Source organism: Notamacropus eugenii, chromosome 7 (genome assembly GCF_028372415.1).
Source record: "Notamacropus eugenii isolate mMacEug1 chromosome 7, mMacEug1.pri_v2, whole genome shotgun sequence".
Taxonomy (NCBI): Eukaryota; Metazoa; Chordata; class Mammalia; order Diprotodontia; family Macropodidae; genus Notamacropus; species Notamacropus eugenii.
The window spans coordinates 46370245-46377695 of record NC_092878.1 but is presented as its reverse complement, the minus strand read 5'-3'; the positions used below and the strand labels follow the sequence as shown (position 1 = coordinate 46377695).

At 36.6% G+C, this 7451-nt stretch overlaps 1 pseudogene; it reads right to left on the bottom strand.

The window, feature by feature from the left end:
• Positions 1-5770: 5770 nt before the first annotated feature.
• Positions 5771-6359, bottom strand: LOC140514664 (complement component 1 Q subcomponent-binding protein, mitochondrial pseudogene; annotated as a pseudogene).
• Positions 6360-7451: the final 1092 nt, after the last annotated feature.

Below are 7451 nucleotides of genomic sequence, written 5' to 3'. Positions count from 1 at the left end.
TATTCATATTTGTTACATGGATTTTTTTTCTTTTTTGCAATATGAGAGTAGGATAAGATGAAGGAAAAATAGATTTTTCTTAATTGATAAAAATAAAGTTTATTTTTTTTAAAAGGAAAACAATCATTCTGGCTATAGGATAGATTGTCACTTAGGATATAGGATCACATAAAATCTTGTGGTGTTTGCTCATGTTCCAAAAATGATAATTCACTATGAAGGAGATAAATCTTTTAATAATAGTATCAATAACATCTAGCATTTATGTATCTATTTAAAGTTTGAAGAAAAGCTTTACAAATATTATCTTATTTTATCCTCAAAATAACCATAGGAAGTAAGTGGTATTATTATCTCTCTTTTTCAAATGAGGAAAATGAGGTTGAGAGATATCAAGTGACTTGTTCAGGGTCACACAGCTAATAAGTATCTGAGGTTGGATTTTAATTCAACTTCCTGACCCTAGTTTAACCCTCTATCCACTGTACCATAGTTGGCAAAATGATGTCCTATTCAGTATTAGAGTTGGGGAGCTAATAGTGGTATCTGCATGAGCACCTACCCCAGATTTTTTCTTTGAGTCTTGGAACAAATTCGTGATGTGGAACCTCTGAACATAACACAGGATTCCCATGGTTGGCAAGGCAGAAATCCATGCTCCCTGAACTCTAATCAAGATATCTGGGATCAAGTAAAGATGGCAGTAAATATGCCTAAAATCTTGTTCTCATTCATACCTTGTTAGTTGGTCCAGAAGCATGTCAAACACACACACACACACACACACACACACACACACATCCTTTTCAAAAAACCAGGAAGGTTAAAAGAACCTCTCTTAACATTGCTTTGGACATATTTCCATAATACTAATGTCTCTTACTCTTTTTAGAGCATATGTTTATCTGTGTATGGTAAAGAGATAGGGTGTGCCACGTAAGAAATATATGGACTAATAATTTTATGTTGTGTATTTTATAATATTTTTATAATTTTGTAATATTTAAAATACTTTATATATTATGATTTTTATATATTATATAGATATATTTATGTATGGACTAATCAATTTCACCATTCAGAGGTAACCTGTCAGCCCACTTTTGACTGAACATGTTGATCAACTCTTAGTTCTAAATGGGATTTTCTTCTAGTATGCCTTAAATGGAATGACAGTACCTGAAATGGAAACCTTGGCTTTAGCTATCTCCAAGACCTGTCCAGTCTGTTCATGTTTAGTGTCAGAGTTCATGGGTGCTGTGGCCACTTCCTATGCATAGGATAGAGGGTTGACATCTAACAAGGAAGAGAGAATGGTGAAGATGTATTAGAAGAAGAAGCAGGTCTAGTGGAATTTCAGTTGGATGGAGTCTGGAGCAGGACAAAGAGCTCAGAACATGGCCTTCTCTGCTCAGTCTTCTGACGCTATATTTTACTATTCCATACTGACTTTGCTATACTGAATTAAATGTATAAATCTGTCCTTATATAGTCCTATGTTGGCATTACCAAGAGGAACAGGCCACTAGACATAAATGTCTGCTAGATTTTGGATAGAAATCTCCTAGTCTTTTGTTAACTTATAATTGCCCTTTGTAATGTAGTTTGAGGTCTAAGATTTTAAAAATCTGTAGTAATTTTACACTCTATATGGCCATTGTGATGAAGAGAACTGGTAGGAAAAGGATGCTAGAGGAAGAGTGAAAGGGAAAATATTATGCTAAAAGATTATACGAGAATGCTAGCATATTGACTTCAAGTATATACATATGTGCACTTAATGATTCTGCAATAAAATTTACAAAGTAAAAGCTAACAATCTTGCAAGAGGACATAGTTTAACATTATTTTAATATGCTATTCTCAGAATATGATAATGCCAAGAGAAAAGACAAATAAGAAACTGCCCATCTGAATAGAGAATCAAACAACATCTAAGAGATATATTGCAAGAATTCAACTAAAAATAAAAGAATATGTATTATTTCTAGAACATGAATTATTCACATCACTTTATTTTTGTTTAATCGTTTTCAGTCGGGTCTGACTTTGTGACTCCATTGGTGGTTCTCTTGGCAAAGATACTGGAGGGGTTTGCCATTTCCTTCTTCACCTTGTTTTATAGATGAGGAAACTGAGACAAAACAGGATTAAGTGACTTGCCCAGGGTTACACAGCTAGTAAGTGTCTGAGGTCAAATTTGAACTCAGATCTTCCTGGCTCCACTTTCAGTACTCTATCCACTGTGCTACCTAGCTACAAAATTATTTGCTGGATAACAAAGCATAGGAAAAATAGAAGTTGTTTTTATTATACATTCACTGACCATAATGTACTAAATTCATAGTCTATAAAGAAAAGAAAATTCCTTGGCCTATCTGGAGTTCAGAACAGTGACACTTTAATATCACCTGGATGAAAGAGGAAATTAAAAAAAAAATCAATGAAATAATATTTATGTAGCAGTTTAAGATTTCAAAATTCCTTTGTATATGTTAATGTATTTGATCCTCAGAACAACCCTAATCATATTATGTGTGTGTATATACATACATACATATACATATATATATATATAGACACATATCTCACCTCACTAATAAATGGATTCACACTCAGGTCTCTGTGATTCTAGCTGTCAACAATACTAATTACTAACAGTACAATTACTAACACTACATATCAAAGTCTATGTCATAATAAATTTATAAAGAAAAACAGCAAGTTTTCCCCTTAAAAACTTAGTCAAATCACAAAATAGCATGCCAACAGAAAAAAGAAAAGGAGAGATAACAAATATAGTCTGTAATTTTTTTCCCAAATGCTTGATATCTTCCATTCTTCTAGTCATTTTGAAAACTGATTAATCAATGACCTCAAAACTATGTTGCTTCCAGCACCGAGTTTCTCAGTATGTAATTGGTTTAATCTGTTATAATGGGTAGTCTTGACATAGGCTAGTCCCCTGTTAGTTTAGATTTGATGCTGGAATAACATGAGACACTTGTAGCTTATTCAACAGTTAACAAAAAGTAATTTTACATGACCATAGCAAAGAAAGAATATTCAATCAGGATGCTGTAGCACTTAGCTTAGGTTGAACTAGTCTCTTTTGTTCCAGAAGGGAAAGTATATTGTCAGCAAGGCAGGGAAAGGTGACTCTTGAGGCATGGTGTATCTGCCAAGTGTGCAGCACTTTGATTCCACGTGGGTTGGACTTTTTAAACTCTTAGATGGCCAGGAAGCCACATCATTATGGCCTAGAGTCACCAGTATATTACATCAGTGGAAGCACAGCTTGAGAGCTGAGGGGCCAATAAAATCTTGGAGACAGTTTTCTTGTCTTTTAAGGGGAAACTAGACTAACCTAAATGGAGGGAAGAGAGATCTAGTAGATAGTGATTCTATTACAAAGGTGTCTTCTAATATTTTTTGGACTATATCTGTTCTTTCCTGAAGAACATCAAAGATTTTTATATTAGAATTAAAAAATATTGAAATCACTATCAGTGATGAAATAATACTTTATTATAGAAATCCTGGAAGATCTGTTTCATTTTCCATGCATTTGTTGCCCTTCTTCCAATTTTATCCTTAAATGTTCTTAGGGAGATTTCTATTCATTGGGCCTTTCAAAAAATTTCTTATTTTGCTTCCTAGCATTTATCATTATTTTACCTGGTGACATTTCTCGTAAGTTTCTACCAACTTCCTTTATAAAATTTCACATCTGAATTGATATTCTAAGTCCATTTTTCTCTTAGTTGCTTGACAAGGAGATCAATAGTTTGCTGGCTATGATAGCTTCTTAGTCTCCTCATGGCAACAATTGATTTACATTGGCAAACTGCCTTAGTGAATGGTGACATTTGGTCCTGATGTCTCTTCTTTTATCTAAAAGAATTAAGGAAAAGATAAAAGGAAAAGAATAGAAAACACAAAGTAGAACCTCAGGTACATACATGTTTGATAAATCCATGATTAAAATGTACTCAAAAGTGGACTTATTCAATAAAAAGCTTTTGCAAAATTAAATGCCTGCATGGTGAAACATGAAATTAGACTCAATGCAATTTGATCTTAGTCTGAGTTTTGTTCAATCCTGTGATTTTATCAGTGTAGAGAATTAGTAGCATAGAGTGGAGCCAAGATGGCAGAGTGAGAGCAAGTACCCACCTAAGCTCTAAGGCAAACTCCTTCAGATACCTCTAAAAAGAGAATTGACACAGATTTTAGAGTGGCAGAATCCAATAGGAGACAGATTGTGGCAGATTTCCAAACCAGGACAGCCTGGAAGGTCAACAGGAAGGATCTGTTGTATGGGGCTGGAGGAGCACACAGCACACAATCTGTACCAGCACAGACCCCACCATAGCAAAACCAAGCAGGAAGCCCCATGCAGTCTGAAGCTGCAGCAGCACTGTGGATTGTCAAACATATCAGCCCAGGATGAGAGTCTAGTGGAACTAAAGGAAAGAGAAGCACAGAACCCCAGCTAACTGTAGTAGCTGCTCCTGAGATTATCAACCTACAGATTAAATGTCTGTAAGTCACCTACTTGAACTTCTGGGAACCAAGATGGCAGAGTGAGCTATAAATGCCATCCCCTTCCCCTTGTTGACTTTGAAAAACCCTGAGAATATTTCCCCAGGAAAAATCCTCGAACAGTGGGATAAGCTAAAAAAGTAAATAGTCTTTTAGCACACGAGACTAGGAAAATCACAAAGAGGGGTCCCTCATTCTGTGGCTGAAGGGAAGCATTGCAGAGTTGGAGCTGTCACAGACAGCCCCACCTCAGCGAACCAGGAGGAGTTCCTGAGCCCCAGGGGGTTGGAGCCCAACACCAGGACCCCAGGAGTGCCTCAGCACAGCCAGGGGAATCAGGAAGACCCTGGTAAGCTCCAGGATAACTCCAGTGAAATTCAGAAAGAAATTCAGAAATTCACCTGGCCTCTGCTTTGGCACACCAGCCAGCTCAGCACCAGGTAAGTTGCAGCATTTTAGCTTCCAGCTGAAATAACCAGAGGCCACAATACAGAAAGCCTCAAGTTCTAAGCACAAGAACCCCTTATGCCCCAGATGCAGAGATCCACTTTAAAAGCCAGGAAAAGGGTGACCATCATGAGCAGGAAGCAAACCAGAAAAGAAAAGATCATAGAATCTTTCTATGGGGACAAGGACCAAAACACAAATACCAAAGAGGTCAGCATTGAGACTGTACTCCCATCTGAAACTTTAGAAGGGAATGTGAACTGGTCTCAAGCCCAAAAAGTATTCTTGGAAGAGTTCAAGAAGGACTTTAAAAGCTAAATTAGAGGAGTAGGAGAATTACTAGCATAGAAGCACCCTCTATAGATCAGCAACTCCACAGTATCCTATAATCCTAGGGAGCTGGTTGGGGCACAAGAAGTTGAGCCATAAATGATGACACAGACTGTATCAGAGGCATGACTTGACTAAGGTTTTCCTAACTCCAAGTCTATCTACTACTCCAAATATATATAATTTAAACATTGGAAGAAAAGGGATTAATATACTTGTCTCAAGGGTGGAAAGATAGAACATGTTTTGGAGGGGTTCAAGGGTTTTATTTCTCTTCATTCTGTGGTGGTGTACAAAAATGCCAGCAGATGAAGGAAATAAAAGGATTGGGGAACATAGTTTATGTGTGGTAGGATTTTACAGCACTTTCTCCATGATAGCTTCTAGATAACATTCTCTTAGAAAGAAGGGCTCTGGGTGCCCAGCAGGGCCACGGCCTCAGACCTCCCTACTGACACTTGGCAAACCCTTTCAGATCTTCCAGAAAGTTGACAGACTCCTGGGGCTCTAAGGCTGTGCTCAGCTCAATCAGTTCATCTGCAAAGTGTTGTCCACCTTATGGTCAGCCAGGAAGTCCATCAAGTGGTCACACAGGGTTCAGTCCAGGGAATCTGTGTTGAGTGTGTAGTTTGGATCCTTCCAGTCAGATTCAGTGATAGGCTGAAGGCTAACTTCCGAGATGGAGAAGATGTCACTCTCATCCTCTTCTTCCTGTCTAACCTCATCCTCTGGATGATGGCAGTCCAACACAAGGGCTTTCTTGGTATCATCCTTCAAAAAATCTACCATGAAGTTTGGGGTCGATGTAAATTCAGGCTATTGCTGTTTTGGGGCTTTCTGTCCCTCTGATGGCTCATTATCAAGTGTCAGTGGGATACTGTTGTTAATTTTAAATGTGGCCGTGATCTTCTTATCAGCTGATCTCCACACTAACTTGGCTTCTGTCCCTTGCACCCAATTCCCAATCCAGACATCTTGGGGAAGGATTTGTGTTTCTGGATTTTCCTTTCCTCTTTAGTTTCATCTGACAAAGCATTTTAATTAAACAAACCAATGTAAGATGTTATTGGAGGCAAAAATCAGTGAATTTAGTTATACATTTTTACATAACAAAAATAGCTCTAAAGTTAATGGAAATGATAGTTTGAAACATTTTTAGCAAGCTTTGGAATACATTTTAAAGGAAAAGGTTTCAAGACCTCTCTCTACAAAAATATAAATGATGCAGTGGAGAGAGCTTTGGATTTATCATCAGAGACCTAAGTTTGAGTCCTGAATCTTCTACTTGCTACCTATATTTACTCATCAGTAAAATGGGAGGGGAGAAATTGGACTAGATGGTCTCTAAGGTTATTTCTTTGACCAAGATCTTTGAACTTTGACCAAGAAACATTAAATATTTGAACCTATTATTTATGCATAGCTGCCTTATTTATAATAGAAAAAATACTGGAAAATATACATTTAAAATTGAAGAATGGTTGGAAAAAGTGTGACAAATTGATATAACAAAATTTTGTAGCACTACAGATATTGAGAAATATGAAGAGCACATGAAAAATGGGAAGAAATCTATGAAGTTATATAAAGTAAGATTGGAAGAAACAAAAGAAGAGCATACACATTGAACATAACCATCAAAAGAAAACCAATTAAGAGGTAATGAAAGTTTATAAAAATAAAGACAAATTTGCAAGGAGACATGTAAAAAAGGTATGTTTTATTGTTGATGGCTCATCAGTCTCCTAAATTTGGTTTTGTTATAGTATTATCATTGAAGATACGAGTCAGTGGCACTGTGACTTACAACCTTAGAAAGTTGTCTGGGTCACTGAGAAGTTAAATGATTTCCCCATTAAGAGATAGCCAGTCTTCCAGATTCCAAGGATAGTCTTCTAAACGAATCAAAGCTTGGGGAGAGGAAGGGTAGTTAAAGAGTTAACTCATGATTGTTTTTTATTGTTGGTTGATTGGTATTTATTTTCAGTGTAGTATTGCTAGTTTTATGTGTGTATGTTTTTAATATGTATATAGATAGATATAGATACATTCATTATTGTAGCATAAAACCAAAGGACGTTGAAAGTACTAAAACACTAACAGAAATTTAATAGCAGGACCCTCATCTA